The sequence below is a fragment of the Meleagris gallopavo genome, chromosome 4 (assembly GCF_905368555.1).
Source record: "Meleagris gallopavo chromosome 4, MGAL_WU_HG_1.1, whole genome shotgun sequence".
NCBI lineage: Eukaryota > Metazoa > Chordata > Aves > Galliformes > Phasianidae > Meleagris > Meleagris gallopavo.
Window position 1 is genome coordinate 63,800,756 of NC_139407.1, and position 20,228 is coordinate 63,820,983.

Genomic DNA, 20,228 nt, shown 5'->3' on the forward strand with positions numbered 1-20,228 from the left:
CTGCTGCAAGCTGGGCGAGGGAGCAGCAGAGGACAGCTAAGTTGGATTTGTCTTGTTTTCAAGCACGGTAATTTTTCAAAATACAGAAAAAGTAAAGGAATGCTGAAAGCCACAGCTGACGGTGAGTGGCACATTGTAGTCAATATGAAGTGAGAAGGAATAAAGGAGAGAGGTAGCTCTGATAATAAAGGAGATAATAAAGAGAAAGGACGAGTGCTTTAGAATTCCCACTTGCAATGCTAGTCCTTTCTGCATTTGTGCTACTAATCCTACCATCAGCCTTCTATTGGATCTTAAAAATGTTCAAAACATTCTCAGATTTTATTCCAGAGACATGGTGCTTTTCAAGGATTATGCAACTGGAGACACCCCAGAAAGACAAAATTCTGCTCATTTAATCCTATGTAGAATTGAAGTGCTCATGACACACTGTGCACATGACAGCATATACGAGTTTCACGTGTTGTAAAAGCTTTGGTGTACTGATCACAACCTGATGTATTCAGCTTACAGGCTGGTGTTACTTTACTATTTATGTGGTATAAGAAAGCGAAAAGAGAGAGGCAAGCCTCCAAGGGCAGTGACCCTTTCTTTATTTAAACCTGAACAGAAGGAGGGTCTTCTCTTCCAAGAACTCATTTTTTCTTCTTGCCACACAATAAGGGCTGCAAAAGAATGAGTCCTTGGATCTAACAAGGCTGATCATCAAGGAGAGCTTTCTGAATCTCAGGGCTGTGAAAAAGATTTAGTGCTTTGCTGAGCCAACCTTTGGAAGTAGAAGTTATGAAAGTCCAGTTTAAAGGCTGATTTTAAAACTAATTCCACAGAGATGCTTTCTGTTCTTCCCAAACCAGCAATGCACAAACCACTCTATGCATTCATCTCCTGAGGAGCCAAATAATGACCAATATTTCCCATATGATTGCAGCAGATGCCTTCAGTGGTCAGTGGTGGGTCTAATGTTTATGTTTAACATTGAACAGAGGAGATATACAATGGCACTAAATTATGGTCATTATAACACTAGGGTTAAAATGAATGTTGCTGTAGAGAGGTCCTGCTGGGAATTATTCTCTTAGGAGGGTGCTAAGTAGAACAGTTTGCCAGAAAGGGCAGCATTAAGAAATATAAATAACTGCATACAGGAGGACAGGATGTGCTTTCATAGGAAAAAGCAGTGAAAAGATAGGACATACAATTTGCATGAGAATAAGTTCCATTAGGCTTAGTGATTGTATTTACTGGTTTTAATTTTTAAAGTTTACAATTTTTAAAGTTCACCTTCTGCCAATATCCTGATTCCTATTGATCCCTCTGGAAGAAACAAAATGATATTGGTTGACGTTAGGCTATAGCAGTGTTTGTACAATCAATGAATATACAGATGGTATAGTATATCCAGGAGCTTGGCTGATGTAATTATTATATTGGAGTAGGAAGAGAAAGACACTCACCCTATCCTGGGCTCACAAAATAGACTCCAGTGGAGCAGATCTCCAGAAGAGATCCTTCCCCACTGGCAGTCAGCTCTTAAATGGGTCTAGGAGAGTGGAGCCAGGCTCCACCCCTTCCTGCAGCACAGGTGAATTGCGTTCACCTGTGTTCCCAGGTGGCTGACTCATTGTTCGCCTCAGGTGATCAATCAGAGGTTCAGGCCGTGATTTAGCAGCCCCATACAAGTGTTTGTATTCTTGTCTGTCCCATGAAAGTGGACACCACAATAGGATGCCAAGCATGTTGCAAGCTGCACCAGAATGATGTAGCACTGGTGCTAACACTGTAGGAAGATGCCCAGTAGATTGGGCCCTCTTTGATGTGGGCCATGCTAAATGGTGGCCCACTGTCATAGGATTGATGAACCCCAAATACTCTTCTCTTCTTTGTATTTTTCTTCTGTCTAGCTATACCTCACCACTCAGAGAGTTGGTGTAGTCATCATCCCTGGAGATTTTCAAGAAAAGGATAGATATCAAACCGAGTGACATGGTTTAGTGGGCATGGTGATGATGATTTGATGGTTGGACTAAATGGTCTTAATGGTCTTCTCCAACCTTAATGATTCTATGATTCTGTACTTCATGTCTCATCTTCCCACTTCCATGTGGTGTCTCTAACTTCACTCCATGAAGAGAAAGGATGAAGCTGATCCCATGTAGGAGCAATCTTCACTCTGATGCTTGGTGTCCACTGACCCCAAAAGCCAAGGGCAGGAACCTGGTTTCACATCCTTCTAGGCCCTCTTAACAGCACAGCTCCTCCCATTGCTACTTGCATAGAGATTAAGCAAAGCAGGGGGTCTATAGGAGCTGTCAGCACTGTATATACATAGACACTAATGATGTCAGATGGGCATTGGGAAGCAGTTTTGGTAAAGGCTGGAATAACACACACCTCCTAAGAGAGGTCAGCAGTACATGGGGCTTGACCTCACATTCCTTGTGCATCCCCAACCCCCACTGAAGTCAATCAGACCTATTCTGTGGCACCATTAACTTAGAAGATTTATGTGCTTTGGACAGTGGGAGGAGAACTTGATTTCATTTCCAGCATAGTTTTTGCTTTCCTACCCACACTCATGTTAATGCCAACAGACGTGAACTCAGCTCAAGTAGCCAGGGAAACAGTGGAACCCTGACTGTTCCCAAGCAGATGTGAACCACTGGCTTATTATTTAACTAAGTTGTTGACAACTAATGGTCTAATTGGGGGAGCAATTGATTTTGGATGACATTTTAAAACTGCAAACTTGGCTTAACAATTCATAGCTCCACTGATGGTTTATTGCTTTGGCAGAATTAAATGGATTGATTGGTCATAAACTTCCATTGGTTTCTTGTTACCATGAACCATGTTTAATGCTTTTTATTGATCTCTCATTTTCTGAAAATATAAGTGTTCTTCAAAACAGAAAGCTCTACAGCCTGGATGTTATAAAGAAAGGTGTTCTGTAGTGCACACATGCAATTACAATTACAAGAAATGCTGGTTCTCATTACTCTGAACCTATGTTTGAATAATGCTATTTTAGATTATACTAAATTTATGCAGTTTATTGAGCTGAGTACTCTTCACTCCCCTTGCAGCAGGAACAACAGGCATTTAGCACTGAATGAGCATGAGCTTGCACTTTTAATCCAGGAGTTATTTGGAGGGAGTTGAATCTGCCTGAAAGACATGAAACAAGGGTGTGAGCGTGAGAACTGACTGTCATGTGAGAGGTGCAGAAAGGCATCCCAGCACAGCCTGTGGTGTAAATCCTCATTTCCTCAACCCAGACAGATGCAAAGGCAACCTGTCTTCGCATTGACTTAAGTGCATTTCCAACTAAGCCCTTTATTTTAGAAAAGGTAGGATTTTTGGCAACAGGAAGACGAACTAAAAGAAAAGTCTTCTCTGTGACTAAAGAAAGTCATCCAGCTTTGCTTCATGAGCTCTTCTCTTCTGCAGAATAAGGACAATAAAACCTGGCTGCTTCAACACGTTGTGAGGATTAATGGATTAAGCAGGTTTGATCCTGCATAAATTGAAGGTGGTTGTTTGTCAGATGTGTTGAACATGGCAACTTGATGTGTTAGTAAATATCCAGTAATTAATTCTTAATTATCATTCTGAAATCATTTTAAGGATCTCCCAGGGTTCACCGCACAATCCCTGAGGCTGGGCAGATAAAGAGGAGCAGAACACATGCAACCCATCCATTCTGTTATGTGAAAACAGTTGACACTACAAACCTTTGGTTGTGTGAAATCATTTTCACCACTTCGCATCTGTTGTAAAGTCTCTAGCAAAGGACCTTGCAGTGTTTCCTATTTCAGAGCATCTCCTGGACAATGGCTGGGTCCTTCCTTAGTGGCTCCCAAAACAACTACAAAATAGTCATCTGCCCAGAGCAACCCAGTGGGATATAGGCACGGAAGAAGGGAAGGTCACCCACCACAAGGCAGCAAGGCTGCATGTCAAACACACAGCATGAGACTTTACATCTTGAAACCCAAACACACAATGTGAGGAGAAATGAAGCAGATTAGGAATGAAATGGGCTGGATTTGAGGTTGAATATTAGGAGAAACTTCTCTGGAAGAGTAGTAATACATTGGAAGAGGCTGCCCAGGGAGGTGGTGGAGTCATCGTCCCTGGAGGTGTTCAAGATCTGGCACTGAGGGACATGGTTAGTGGGGAAATATTGGTGGTAAGTAGATGCTTGGACTAGATGATTTTGGAGGTTGTTTCCAACCTTAATGATTTTATGATTCTATGAACTAACTCAGCCAGCATGATCTTCTGTCATAGAGAATGCATTGGAAAGAATACTGTGAAAAATGTGCCTCTGCATAACATTTTTCCTAGCAAATCCTGTTCCAATAGTGACTCCAGAATGCTGATTTCCTGGGAGTTTTATCTCAACTCACAATCAGCTCCAGAACCTGCTACATAGCCCAAAATCAGAGCACCTACCAAAGTTATCCAGAGGCACACCAGATGTTCACTCCAACACAGAACTGTATCAAACAGAGCATGGCAGGCCAACAATTATTGGTATAACTTGTACAGCTGTCCCAAGTTTCTGTATATTTTCATTTTAAAGTACCTGGCATCATTGAGGCAGGATGTTTTGGCTGAACAATTATACAATTCAAGTGCAAAAGCAAGAGGGCCTGCTAAAGTGAGGACTTTGATTTGAAGTTTATTAGAAAAAGAGCCAAGTCCATAGGATCTGGGGATGCACTCCTGAAAAATTGGTTTAGTGCGCAGAGCACATGAGAAGAAACAATAAAATTAATGAGGCTTTACAGAGATCTCAGCAAATCCTATATTATCTTGTTTTAGAAGGCATTTTTCTGGGGAAAAGAGAGAACATTTACACAGTGCTGTGCCTTTCTAGTTTGGATAATCCTAGCCACCCTTGTGTTCAGAAAAAAAAATATAGGAGAACCAGTTAAAAGGAAGGCAAAAAGGACAGAGAAGAATGGAACAACTTACATGCATAAGCTGCGACCCTGCAGCTTAGAAGTGAGATGGCTGAAGGTAGTACAGTAAAGACATAGAAAATCTTGAACAGTAAAGGAAAGGTGAATACAACCCAAAAACTCAAGGGCACTCAGCCAAACTGTCAGGTTTTAAAATAAATTATACCAAAGCACTAATTTTTCACCCAGTGGAATTGTTGAAATCTTTGCTAGGGATGATATGGAGGCCGAAATTATAAATTAGTTCAAAAAGGCACTTTCAAGGATGAAGAGACCATGAGCCATTATTAAATGTAATGTTCTTCATCTGTGCAAATCCCTGGATGACTGCTGGCTGGGAGGGTACATCATAGAAGTTCTTTGCCCTACATGTGCTTTATGTTGTTCCCATAAGGCACTGATACCGGTGAGCACAGAGCTAAGTGAGGCATTGCCCTGGCTTACGGTGGTCTCCTTTAGTCTTGTTCCATATTTTTGCCCAGAATTTTCTGTACAGAGATAGAAATGAGTAACTATATGTAATTTAATCTAAAAATATCGCAGTACTTCCTGAAACAAAATTTTAACTACTTTAGACCAACTTCTTCTATACCCAGACATTTAGGATTGATTTCACATCTTTAGCAGAATCTGTGCTCCCGTATCTCATTGGCAGTGCCCTTCCTTGCCTCCTAAAAAGAGGTGCAAAACTAAGATCCCTTTACAGTTCTTTCCCTTGATAGAACTGAATGTTATTGTAACAATGTCTCTGAGCTATCACCTGTTGTTACCAGGAGGATTTTCACACGCACTGCTCCATTCTGCTGCTGTCTCCTTGGGATTTTAAGCCATGAAGACCAACTCAAAACAATACCTCTTTTTCTGGAGATTTGAAAGCTTTAATGAATGGAACAAATTCTTGTCTTGTGCAACTGATGGAGCTCCATTGCCTGCAGGAAAGTTATAGCACTTTATAAACTGTTTCCAGGTACCTACATTCATGACTCTTTGCATTCACCTCAAGCATTTCCTGGAGTTCCTGTGTGCAAATGTAGGCAACATCTGTTGCAAAAGTGCTTTTAAACAGCTTTGGTTTAACATGTTTACCAATGGAAACCTGCTTTTGAATGGTGGAGGCAGGTAACCTTTTCTTCTTCTGCCGATTATCTTAAATGAGATGAGAGATGGCTTTTCTTCTGCTGTTTCATTCATTTGTTCTCTGACCCTTTGAAGTTATACTTCTTTATGTTTTCCAGAGCTGCGTTCTCCTGGAGCTGGTTCTGATATCCAAGGCACTTGCAAAGTTTTTCTTTTTCCTTCCCTTTACTGACGAATTCTAGATAGACTGTTGAAACCAAGGCTCTTTGAAGCAAAGGATTTAGCAAGGTTCAAATAGGAATTGGACATTTTAAATTGATAGTAAGTGCACAGGGAACTATAATTCTAAAGCTAACAAAACTGGAGATTTGGAAATATTATCAAAACTCATTCTTTAGGTTTTAAGTCTTTAAGTATAAAGATTTAGGATGAAATTGTCCTGGCAGGGAGATTATCCCACAGCTGCATGGATTTCTGATGCTGGCTTATATGTTAAAAAATGTCTTGCATGCATGGATGCGCATTAGGACTGATCCAGGATGTCCCTGTTGGCTACTGCCTGATTCACTATTTTAAGTCTCTCTCTAGGAGCTAGTGGAAAATCACTGTGGGACTTTCTTCTAATCTGAGACAGACCTCTCTTTTTAAAGAAATGCTTCAAGATTTTGTAGATGGGATTTAATCTTTTTTACATCTTTCAAGGTTACTAAATCTCTGGTAGAACAGACACCAGACAATTTATTACAGCATGGTCTCAGTAAAAATCTTTCCTACCTGGAGTCATAATAGAACTTGTTTATCTTTTGTAAAAGCCAGTACAAGCTGATCAGAGGTAGTTAAAACTGAGATCCAAGAACTAGATAGTGTTGATCTGTATAGGATAAGGGGCAATGTGAGTGAAAGATCAAGCACTATTTTTTTCATGTTAGGATGCCTCCTTTTTATCCAGCTCTTCCTTAACGATGCTCACCCTTTCTTTCTCACACTTCAAAAAAACGATGATTAACAAGGGATACTGCAGAATCTCCATCACTGCATGTTTTATAGAACAGAGATGGAAGTCTTTTAAGATACAATTTTTACACATTCTAATAAAAATTTCAGTAAAGTAAGAGGTGACATGGTAAAGGCAGTAGGTGTGGATAACGTGTATTTCTGATATTTTCTTGAATTAACTGTGTAATCCTAAGCGAGGTCAGTGCAATCTGTGTGCCTCACCTCCCTAGCCATCAGGTGAGTGACCTTGCTGAAGTTTCAGCCTTCCTAGCTCTGTATGGAGGTATTTACTGTGTACAGGACTCACTGCCAAGGCTTCTGGCACATGCTAAAAAGGTTGGTTGGGACTTTCATCTCAGTAATAGATTCTCTGCTTCTTTGCTAAAGCCCTGAAACTGCTGCCAACAACTCAGAAACCATCCCAGCAAAGCAAAGATTTGCTGGAAAGGGAGGAAAAGGGAAAAAAAAAAAAGGGGGGAAAAAATATATATATTTTTAAAAAGCTTTGGTTTAGCATAAAATGTGTTGTCTCTGGAGGATTTCTCTCCAAAATCCCATTCCACTGTACTGTACCTACTTTTCTGGTGTAGGAGCATTAAGTGTTTCGTTCACGTTTGTAAAAATCTTCCCAATAACTGGATTTCACAACGAGCTTCTGTCAGTGTTCTCTCTACTTTTCCTCTACCAGCAGCAGATGTTGCAGTAAGTTTTGTTAGACTGCAGTCGCATGCCATGGTCCTAAACTGGTAAAATGTTATTATTAGATTGCAGTTGCATGATTAGTAACAGATTCTAAGCCAGCAAAATGTCTCTTTGGGATGCCCTCTGGCAGTGTTCACCATTGAACACTCTGTTAGCTCCATCCCACATTGGGGCTGCACTGGAGAGAAGCAGCTCCACGTTGTACAGATGCAGCAGAGGGCTTTTGAGGTTTTCATGGAATGGAAAAATGTGCCTAAAAACAAGAGGTTTCCAACAGACTGTGGGTGTCCTAGGGTGAAACACCTTGGGCAGACCATGAGCTCCATCCTAAACACTGAATCTTTTTTTTGCTGAGACTCATCTGCTGTGGCAAACAGGAATGAGCATATTCTGATGGAAAGGATTTCACTGATAAATTCCTGATGTATAATCACAACTTCTGTTCTACTTTTTTAAAAAGCTGGGGAGATTTTTTTTAGTGCAGCTAAAAAATCATATTTACATGGCCACCATCATCAAGTCGTTTGCGTTTTGAGCTATGTAAAGGACTCATTCATCTTTGACTTGAAAATTTCCTTGCTTCTATTCACTGAATTTTGCCCAGGCAGAGATTCTGGTGCCATGGGACTTGTCTTGTAATTCCTTAATGTGCTTATGTGCTACCAGGTCATATCCTACTCCTTATTGTTCTTTACCTGTATAACAATTAACATATTTTTGCCACAGGAGCTTTTCATGTAAGTCTTGCCAGTCCTCTCTCCCCTGCATGAACAGCTTCCTGCTGCACACTGCTAGAAACTTTCCTGCTCAAGGCTGATGTAAGGAAAACACACCACATGTTCATGCCCAAGGCCACTGCTCCAGCACTCATGTGGCTGTATCACCATTCAGATATAATTTATTACGAAAAACAAACATCTAAGACCTAGCTTGTTTGCAAAGAAAGTCTTGAAGTATAAATGCTCCAAATTTACTCTCATTAAATTTGATCTGTTTCTTCATTGTTGGGGATAGACTTGGTCTTGGAGGCTTGGTGCCTATCATCTCTGTATGGTCAATGCTGTCAGATGCCTGGTCAGGTCTCTGCTGCCTCCCCTGCCCTGTGTTCATTCTGAGCCTCATTTTAGAATCTCCAACTACTTGCTTTTATCTGAAACATGAACCCTCATCAGGCTTCTCAGAATAATTTCCATGGGAAATATTTGTCTCACAATGGAGTCCTTTCCCATAGTTTTGGGAGCAGAGGGGCAATTTTTTTTCTCATAAATGGGACTATGCACCATTGTGCATACTGTAAACCTCTGTCAGAGGCCTGAAGGAGGACTGGTTGCCTCCAGCTAACAATACCAGTGGGCTAATTGGTAGAAATAATTATCCCAAACACTGGAAAAACTCAATTAAAAGCAAAATACATTAAAATATTGTTCCCAGATACCTTATCTTCATTATAAGAGACCACCCATGTGGGTCCAGTCCTCCCACTGTTACATAGAGGTATTATTATTATTAAAAATAGCGAATTTCAGTCAGGATATGGAGGAAGGCAAATAGAAGCTTTGGGAGAGACACAAATCACGCTGTCATTCTGCACTGAAGAGACAGTGCTTGAGGAGTAACAAGCCATTAGTGAAAGCCAAGTGCCTGGACTACTTCTTTTTTTTTTTTCTTTTTTTTTTTAAATAATGTGTGGTCCAAAGCCATTGTATTAAATGCAAATGGGGAGGGAAATTATATTCCATATACTCTACCCTGCATTGTAGTCTGGCAGACAGCTGGTTGTGGAACACAGCCTGAACCACCTCTCTGGCGGCACATGCCATCTTCACTGAGGTCAGTATTATTTCTTGTCCTGACAAAGATTCTCTGCTCAAAAGACTTTAATTTTTTTTGTCTGCTTCAAGCAACAGCGGGGGGTATGAGCGGGGCATTTTTCTCAAGTGATGAAGCCCGTTCCCACGGCTTTGGAAAGAAAGATGGAGGGAACAGAGGAGTCGGATATGTGGAGAGAGCCGTGCTTTGGCAGGAAGTTTTGGGTGATGGCACAGAATTTAAGTTTAAAGCAGATACACTGTTCAAGAGCCAAGAGGCAACTTTCTCTGCAACAAATCTGCAATCAGCAATTTGCTCTGAGATGCAGCAGAGGGATTATTTCTGTAATGTTCCATGCAATGTGCAAGGAAAGAGGCACAATGCAATCCCAACTCATCCTCCTTTTGCTGGTCCAGCAGCATCCCTGACTCTGACAACTCTGTAACTACCCTTAGGAAAGCTGTTTGGGAGCATGGAGTGTGAGCTCACTGTTGCTGCTTGGTCATGCTGTTGTGCCTGGAGGCCCTGGCTGAGGTCAGAGCTCCCACTGGGCGCACTTATCTGCAGAGCTGCAGCCAGATGAAATCCAGCCCAAACAGCTAACTAGCTTGGACAGTACTAGCATGGGAGAAAGGCAATGTTCACTCTTTCTAGAGGGGGCATTTGTAGCACAGAGGTTTTCCCAGGAAAAACTCCCCCTCCCTTCCCATTCCCATTCCCATTCCTGTTCCCCTTCTTTCCCCTCTCTTGAGAAACAAGTAGAAATTTAAGAATAAAACATTAATTCCTCATGCCTAAATTTTTGCTGGATCCACAGTTTGGATTGCCACCTTTGCAGATAGAATACCTATACTCATGTAATTGCCTTACACTGTGACCAGCGATGATATATTGTTGCTTCAGTATGGAACAGAGTTGTTGAAAGATGTTTTACAGCTTAGAAACAGGGAAATTCTTCTCCTTTTCCTCCCCACATATATGCCACAATGTGAGCAAATATGACAAAGTGCAACTATATGGCACAAGCTGAAACTGAAATCTGTCTGGTGTACTCCCTTGGGACTGAATCTGACAAGGCCTTACTATTTCAGGAGCACTAAAATGAAACAGTAATATACTACTGAGCTTCATCCAAGATCATTTTTATTATACAAACCATTTTCATCTCCTGCCTATGCCTCTTCCCATCCAAATATGGTCAGAATAAACAAAACAAACCCACAGACTTTGCTGCTCTGCTCAAAGAATACAGCAGCTATCCAGTGCATTCATGGAGAAAGCAAGGTATCTCATCTCTGTATAGGAACTTTTATCTATAGTTCTCAGCCTGCTTCATAAAGGAGAGAAGAGCACTTTTACTCACGTGGAAGTAAGATGATCAAAAAGTAAACTCAAATTCTTTGAATATTGACTCCAGGAAGGAAGGATGTAGCTCAAAGGAGAATGCGAAGGTATGTATTCATATATGTAAAGAGATGGGATCTTTAACAGACACAGCCTGGCTTCTCACTGAGTGCAAGACACTGCAACTTCACTTTCCTAGCTACTCCCTGTTCACCCAGAGACTTGGTTTCAGTACGATGGTAGGCATGCCAGTGGGGTTCAAGCACATCTCCATCCCTGTTGAACTCAGTGGGAAGCTTTCCCAGCAGACCAGTCATTAGCTGTAGAACAACCCCTAGCTTGCCCTGGAGACCACCACCGAAACTTCCAAATTTAGGGGAGCTTCTTGTTCCTTCTTGACCCTTTTGTAGGACAGCTTTCCTGAGATCCAAGTGGTTGGAGCCAGCTGAGATGGTGACTTTACAGTGAAAGGACAAATATGCTCACGAGTTCTCACAGTGGCTGATGAGTCTCATAAATAAATAGGACACAACTAGCAGCAATATTATGTAGACATGCATTGTAGTCATTTTAGTTGGATGAGCTCATTCAGAACCATGAAACAAAGTTTTATAATTGCCTTGAGGCCATTGTGGGTGCCTTTTAGAGTAAATGATATTAATGATGTTATTCAAAAATATTAATGCCATCATATCACAGAGTCCCTCATGGCTCCAAAGAGCACATCTGTTAATGAACTTACTTATGATTAAAACATGCTGAGCAAAACAATAGATAATTGAGCAATGGAAAAAAAGAAAAGTACAGAGGAAGATTTTATCTTCTATGAAAGCAGATTTATACAATTTAGTCTGTGACTAAAATTGACTCTGAGGTGCATAGGATCATGTTTGCAATCAGAAAATGTCATCGCCTCTTGGACAGGACACAGGAATAGGACACTGCGGGCTTCTTGCCATCTAAATTAACTGCTGCACGACTGGCATAGAAGAGCTTCTGCATTATCTATGCCATCCCATCAACACTGACAAGCCCATGGAGGGCTACTGAAGCTAAAGGTCTGAGACAAAGCATGCAAAATTTCAAATGTCTTAGACAACATCCACAGTGAGAAATCCAGGGGGTGGTATACTGAAGGCAAATCAGGGTGTTGTAGGACATTTGTGAGGCAGGATAAGCACTGGTGTGCCTCCATGCAGGAAAGCAGGGTTAGAGCTCTTCAGAGCCCATCTGGGGAACTGGTCCCAAGGAGCTCAGGGCCATGACTCTGGGTCCTGAGGGACCTGCTGCAGGTTGCCATTAAGTGTTTGAGATTAGAAAAGGAATCTTGCAGGCAAAATCTTTACCAGTGTCCCCATGATGGGAAGGATACCTGTTTCCACCTGAGCTGTTGGATCACAGAACTTGAAGAGACCTGGGTTTTGTTTGGATTTGAGTCCATTATGTTGTTCTACACTTATGGTGTTATGTATGTAAAGGGTGTAGCTGTGGCCTTGTAATGGACCCCCCCAGTCTGATCAGATGAGGCTGTTGGGTGGCCTGAGTTTATGCAACCTGCTTTTCTAGGCAAGAATTTTTCTGGGATCTTTCAGCTCTGTTTGTGAGTAACAGTCTGGCAAGATCTCCACTTCAACTAGCTGCCTGAATAAGCAATTGAAGATTTCACTGAAAACTTCTGAAATCTTCAGACCTGTCCTAACCTGCAGCTTCTCAAGTGGTTTCTATTATTTCAAGAGCCATGTGGCTGTACTGAAAGTTTTATTTCACTTCCTCAGGCTTAATTCCCAAAAGTCAGCAGAGGCACCTTGATCAAAGTGTAGCTCTGGCCTCTGGGAACCTACTGCTGGGATGTGCAGCCCTCTGCCTTGCCCAGCCCCAGGGCCAGGGGTGGGATGTCTGTGTCTGGGGGTGTCCGTCTCTGCAGTGGGAACAGTGTTTCTTGGGAATAGAGCAGGAATGCCCGTCCCCACACTTCTTGCTGGCTCTGTCTGTGCCATCAGCCCTCAACTGGGCATGTGTTTCAGCCCTACTTTGGCACCATGGTGGCACCAATGGAGCAGTTGATGTGATCTCATCCTGGACACGATCTTTTTCCTCCTGCTGGAAAAAGAACGCCTAGGCTATTTGGGAGAGGAAGCTCACAGTGTCTTGCAAGTTTATATCAAACAATTGTTGTACAAAAGGAGCTGGAAAAACAATTTTTTTAAGCACCACTGTACCATTTCCTTTTTTTTTTTTTTTTTTAAACAAAAGCTCAAAATATTTCAGCTATAAAAATGAAGACAGTGTATTAACTCTTTACATTGCTTACAAACACACACACACACACGCACACACACACAAAAAAAACAAAAACAAAAACAAAAAAAAAAAAACATGGAGGTTTAATCCCAGTACACTGTATCCATAATCCTTCTTGTTTGATACTCAAAGTTGTGATTCAAAATAAGCTCTAATGAAAATTATGCAGCAGCCAAGGCAGGAAATAAAATACTTGCCCTACCCTTTCTATCTTGTTCCCCATGATTACAGCCTATTGAGTGTACCATAAGGAAACACATAATAGAATGAGATCAAATAATAAATGGAAGCAATACATCAACCCTATACTCCTGTTACCCAAAACAACTTTCACCTCCAATTTCAGTCCATAAGGCCAGGAACAAAACAGCACGTATTATTCATAAGGTAAAGGAAAAGATCTCAGTTGGTTTTGCCACTGATCACATAACAGAGAATTTCCTAAAGGAAAGCCAGAGCTGAGAAGGCACTTGGGTTCCAGTCGTATATCACAGTGCTGATTTTTATTTAGTCATTATTTCAAAAATAAGTATTTTATAGACCTCTGATATATACATAAAAAATTAACTGGGGGCTGTGAAAAGCTCTGAATTGGATGTGAGTTTTCTTATCTGTGGGGAGAATTAGGTCTACCAATTCTCTCAGAATTGGATAGAAATGAAACATGCTTGAAGGTTCTCACGCTGACAAAGCTTTGATGAACCGAGCTTGCAGAAGTTTATGCTCTATACGGTTCCTCATGTACAAGAAGTGCTTTAAGCTGCTACAGAAAATCTGGGTCTAACTCAAAATTGTATAATAAAACACCAACTGTGAGGTTCTATTTTGTTACTGCTTAATTTACTGTAGTATATGTTACCGTAGGGCATATTGGTAAAAAAAACTTTGAGGTGAATCGAATGATTTAAAGAGTTACTTTATATTCTGTTGCTGTTACATCTTACAACAAACCCTTATGAAAAACATGATCAAAAAAAAAAAAAAAAAAAAAAGTCTGTCTCTATGAAATTATTCTTTTATTTGTAAAAACTGCTGTATTGTAGTACAACTTCAGTGTTCATGACTGCTTATCCCTCATTAGATTTTGCACTGTGAAGGTTGATGTGATGCACAGGGTGAAACAACACTTCATCTGTAAAAGGTTGAGCAAAAACTAAATAGCCTTAAATTACACTCGTGGCAGAATAAATGTTTTGAGTTTTTTTGCAATCACAGTTTTGTTAAGCAGCAGAATTTCTTTTGTTGAACTTGTAAACTTTCCAGTGCAGGCTTGCTTTTGTTGACAATATGGGGTTTTTTGTTTGTTTGTTTTGTTTTTTTTTTCCCCCCAGCATTTTCAAGATAAGACCTATTTTGATGATCAGAAGAACCTGGCACTTACTTATAAGAAAATGAGGATCAAATGTTAACTTAAGCATTACTTATTGTTCTGTCATGGTAGACATTTGCAGGGGTTTTGCAGAGGATAAAATGAAGAGGATAAAATGCTGATGAAACATAATGTTAATAAGAATGATGTAAATACATAAGCTGATAATTGTCTGGACAGTTGCATGGAGTTAAGAGGTTCAAGCAATTATCTATGCTTATTGACAGGTCCATAAACATCTGCTTCCACTCCTGGCTGGGCTTTACCAGCCAGATGAAAAATTTCTGAGAAACCAAGAAACAAGAGGCTGCTGAAAGCCGTGAAAATAGGATTCAGCATGGACCAACCAAGGAAGACTTCACTGAGCCCTGACTTAGGGCTGAGGTCACCCTGTGAGATTGCAAGGTGAAGGCCGTATATATAAAGAAAAAGTTTCTTATGACAGAGTGGTGAGGCACTGCCACATGTTGCCCAGAGAGATGGTGCCACATCTCTGGAGACACTCAAGGTCAGGCTGGACGGAACTCTGAGCACCTGATGGAGCTTTAGGTGCCCCTGGTCACTGCTGAGGAGTTGGACAAAGTGGCTGTTCAGGGTCCCTTCCAAGTCAAACGATTCCATGACCTAGTTGACTTAATTTCCAGTTGTGTCTTTGCTCTGAAACTTCATAAGCCAACCCTCCTGCTGTCACTGTCCTTCAGAAAAAGCCACCTTGGTGTAGCTTCTCATTGGCTAAGGGGCTGTGGGTGCAACTGCTGAGGCATGCAGTGATAGTTAGTCCTCTGCTGTGGGTGTTGTAGGGGGTGAGTTAAGTGCTCACAGGCCATCCACAAGTGGAGAAGATAATGTTAAAGTGTGGGGGGGAAAAAAAAAAACAACACAAAAGGAGGCAGGCAAGAAATAAATGAAAAAAATCCAGTAGAAAATGGATTTTGTGGTGTATTTAACCATGACTGAGGGGGTGGGTACCTCTGAAATGAAAAAAAATGCTTGCCTGTAGGGTTTGTTTATTGTTTTGTTTGTTTGTTTTGTTTTTTAAAGTTTGCTTTAAAAAGAGCAGGAAATATCAAGAAAAAATTCAGGTTTCTCATCAGCTGGTAACTCAGAAAGCCCAAACTGAGAGAATCTCTGCTATTTCTCACCAAGAAACATGTGGCTCTCAGATTTGGTGCAGGGACCCCCTTGCAAAACCCGTTCGGGTGAGCTACAATTTATGCCGATCTCTGAAGCTATGCAAGCAGATGGATTTTTATGGAAGAAGAATGTCCTGAATGAAAGCAGGATTAGCTTTGTGGAAAATCACCTGTGCTAAATACAAGTTTGGGTCAGTGACTGATTTAGTGGTAGTGGATGGAAGAAGCCAAACATCTGTTTCCCTCGATCTGTTTTAAATGTTTCCCTCATCCTTTCATCACACCAAGCTTACAAGTATTTCAAGATCAAAGCATTCAGCTTCCTGAGCATTTCCTATATTTAGCAAATACCTGAATGAAATGATGACCTTTCACCATAAGAGATGAGCTGGCAACTGAACTAAGCCTCCTACATGTGTGCATAGCTTTCTTCCAGACACCCAGCCTGGTCACAAGAGCCATGGTTACACATCCTTGTAGTCTAAAAGCCCTTCTGTTAATCAGTTATGGACAGCACAAGGATGTCCTTTACTAAAGATACCACTGATCTGGGATGTGTAGGATTACAGGAGGGCAAGGCTTGGCTTTCCAGCCCATGCAAACTGCCAAGATTTTGACATTTTTTGACTTGAATCCTTTAGCATTTAAAGCACACTGGTTTAAATCTTCTACCTTTATTATTTCCAAGAATCTCAATTAATTTGCACATATCTGATGGATACATGCTGTAGAATACATATTCACAGTATTCTGTGTATTTACTGTGTATTTTAGTAATCGCAGATTGCAGAAAGAAATAGTGTTAGAAAGTAGAGCATCATCAGGCTGCCCAGGAGGGTTGTGGAGTCTCCTTCTCTGGAGATATTCAAGCCTCGCCTGGACGCCTACCTGTGCGACCTGGTGTAGGGAACCTGCTTTGGCAGGGGGGTTGGTTTTTTTTTAGTTTCATTGGAGAATTTCCCACCGGTTCTATAATGAAGCCATTCAAAATAGACTAAACAGGCAAAGTATTTAAATTACAGTATTCCAAATGGCAGACACTTCAGAGACAGGCAATGGTACATGCCATGTGTTTTTTGACACATCTCAGTTCTTTGGTACATTATGTATTAAAAAACATTTCTCTTCTTTCTACACTTTTTTGAAGAGGGTGTGGACCTTAATGGTTCTTTTTGGTCTTTTATGATCCTTTTTGCTATCCAAATGCACCAGGATGAAGGCTATTACAATTGTCCAACCTGTATAATTGGCCTCTTGTTAATTAATGTCAATATATATCACTTATTAGTTAATAGTTGTGTCATTTTTTTAAATTCTATTTTCTATTGATTAGTCTATGTTTATAATTTTTTTAAACAAAAATTGGAAGCTGTCTGTACTCATGTGCAGCTTCTAGGAGTGCAGAGATTGAAAAGGCAGAAATGACAGAAATGGATACATCTTGGTTTTTAGAGTGTTTTCCCTGTCTCATCTACGTTGACATTGTTGTCATTCTAATTGCATAATACTGCAATTGTTTGAATTGCAATTCTCTGTTGCTGATGGAACAACAGTTCTCCCATCAGGATATATGAAAGTGTATACAGTTTGGGGCAGGGAAAGGAATTTAATATATTTTTGTGCAGAACTCATCTATTCTAAAAAAAATTAGCCAATTTCTATGTGGAAACAGATTTGGCCTCCTTTAAAAACTGGCTGACTTCCCTGGAAAATGTATCCATTTCGGCCAACACTGCTCTAAACTAACAGAACTTTCTTTGCGAACATTTTGAACCCAAAGAAGCAGTACAGAAAACTTTTCAGGATGAGTTTGTTTGCTGTTTTATCCTTCTTCACTTGTCATCCAGCTATGAATTTGGCTTGGATTCATGGTAACTAGCTTCAGTCTTTTCAGAAGAGCAAAACAACTAAAGCCATAAGCTATTGAAAACCTGGGTTTTCATCTGGATTTTCTCCTTATCTGGAGCATGTTGTTGACCACACCATAGAGGTCCCTGGTGCCATGCTGTGATATTCATTCTGTGTGCCAGAAAAGGGAAGACCAACCCTAACACCTAAAAAACAACTTAGATACTTTTCCTACATCACAGTCAGAAAATTATCATGAGCAAACTACCCAGGCACACTGAAAATGGAGAAAAAATGTATCATTTTGCTTCCCCATTACTGGGAAGCTGAGTGAGTACATTCCTGGGCACCATACTAAAGCTTTCCTGTGGAGCGTGGCCTATGCCAAGGATGGGTACATGGCTATAGATACGTGGAGTGTTTTTTCTTTGCCTCTATGAATGCTGAGGGATAAATTCAGGTTTGCACAGTGCCCTCAGGATTTATACACTGAGATCAGGTAGGAACAGCAGTAAGGATGAGGGCACTACTTCCCTTTGAGAAAGGCTGTTGTGTTAGTAGCGACTGGGGAATGCCTAATAGCCTGATGTTTGTTTCATTTTTAAAATAATGAACTGTCATTCCTTCTTACCTCTCTACTATCTCAGTCCCATCCAAGCTCTCTCTAAGCACTTGGCTTTCATTATCTGGCATCTATTTTTCACACCCTGACCAGCATGCATTTGGGTGCTGCCTTTAGAGCAAAGTGGGGTCCCTTTGCAGTACAAAGCTGCAGGGTGCTTTAACCCCAGTGCTCTGTCCCTGTCACCTGAGCCACCACAGCCCTCCCCTAGTATCATCCACTGCTCCAGGTGCACCACCTGCTATCAAAATGGACACAACAAGGCCCTCTGGGTCCCAGACAAAGCTGAAGTCTTCAGCTTTCTTCCTCTTTGGGCTGATGCTAAAAGCAGTGAGGTTAAAATGATTTGCTGGAGGTCACATAGAAAGTGAATGGGAGAGCAGTTATTACCATTTCCCTTCAGCTTTAATGCACAGAGTTCAAGACCCACTCACTAGCTGCTTAAAGATGTGAAGAAAATGGTCTTCAAGGATTTCAAGGTGGGTTTTAATATATGATCATATCTTTCCCTTTTGAAAATACATATTAAAAACCTACAGTGTTATTTCTTTTCTCACCAATGTCTGTGTAATGGGAGGAAGAATATTGTCATTTGGATTGCTAATGTGCTATTCCAGGTTGTCATAGCAATAATATATGATTATTCTGTTCAATTTTTATTCAGGAATTGCATTCAGTCTTCATATTTAAGCTGAAATCGAGGATTTTCTCAAGCGATTGGTGTCACGGTTTAGACAAGATACTTAAGTGGAAAGGAGTGGACAATTCAGGTACTTTTCCATCTTTCTGATAATCTATATCTCTTCTTTAGTTTTCTTTCCTCAATAGAGACATCCTGAAGCTGGTTCAGCTAATCAATATATTTATGCAACAGTCAGGAGCTGCCATATGGTGACATTCTCCTCTGAGCCTGTTCCTGACTCCTGGCTGGGTCTATTCCTGGATTTACTGAGAAACCTCTGAGAATAACAGCTGGGTGTAAAATGATAGCCCGAGGGTGCTGTCCAACATACACTTCAGATTTCGGATTATTTATATATTTAGGCAGAGAGCGATAAAGTGAAACTCGCTCTCCTTATGGTTCCTGATTACAGAAAGCAGGTTTCTGTACAAACGCTCTATGATTGAGGGATTGCAACAGTGTCCCAGTGGAAAGTAAACTGGGTATGGGCACATCTATAGAATGAACCAACTGAAACACAAACCATGCACTGAAGGCAAGGCTTGTCTTTGGTACTGTTTGCTATTATAAATACTGGGGCTGTTGGAAAGCCCTGAAGTCTTTGATGGTGGATTGACATTTTGACTTATCCAAGGTGAACTCCTGAAGAAGGTGGAAGTGAGCTCTCTGGTCTCTCTCATTGTGGAGTTATGTGTTGGGTCCATAGTCATTTCTGCATGTGCATAGAGTTGCAAAGTACAAATGAAGCCACTCTATGTTTGGTTGAACCTGGAAATCACTTATTTCAAGACCTTCTTACAGCTGCTTGTATCATTTCCCTATAACGTATATTCTCTAGAACTATGTCCAAAGGCAGTTTAGATCTCTATTAGCACAGATTTTTCCCTCTCAATCTGTGTTATATCTACATTTCATGGGAAATGAATTGGAAACTGGTTCACTTTCACTACAACTCAGCGTATGGTGTTTGATCCCACCCCAAATGCATTTTCACAGCATGTACAGACCCAGTGCCAGAGGTACATCTGAACCAACAGTCCCAAATGTTTGTCTTTAGTCTGGAAAGGGTTGTCTGAGTGAGAGGAGTTGCCTGCAACTTAATCTGCAAAAGGCTTCAAGTAAACCAACTTACTCTGTTTTGGAAAACTATAAAAAAAACTTTAAAATTTAAGCTTGTATTTTCTTAATTGGATGGGTAGTATGGAGTGTAAATTATATCCTTTCATGGTAAGGAAGAGAAAGCAGAGTAGTTTAGACTAGATGATTGGTTACCACAAACAGCTTGGTGTTTGGTGGTTGAACTGCTCGTACCTTTTCTGTGAGGATGCAAACTTCTATGGGTTCCTTGGGTAGGACAAGGCAGTGCTGGTGGGGCTGC

At 40.8% G+C, this 20,228-nt stretch overlaps 1 long non-coding RNA gene across 1 annotated transcript in view; it reads left to right on the forward strand.

The window, feature by feature from the left end:
• Window positions 1–20,228, forward strand: part of LOC104910907 (uncharacterized) — an 85,501-nt gene that overhangs the window by 38,828 nt on the left and 26,445 nt on the right. The window contains exons 12-13 of the long non-coding RNA XR_014883244.1: window positions 14,793–14,970; window positions 18,833–18,938. This is a non-coding gene — a long non-coding RNA (uncharacterized LOC104910907). The remainder of the gene's footprint in view (window positions 1–14,792; window positions 14,971–18,832; window positions 18,939–20,228) is intronic.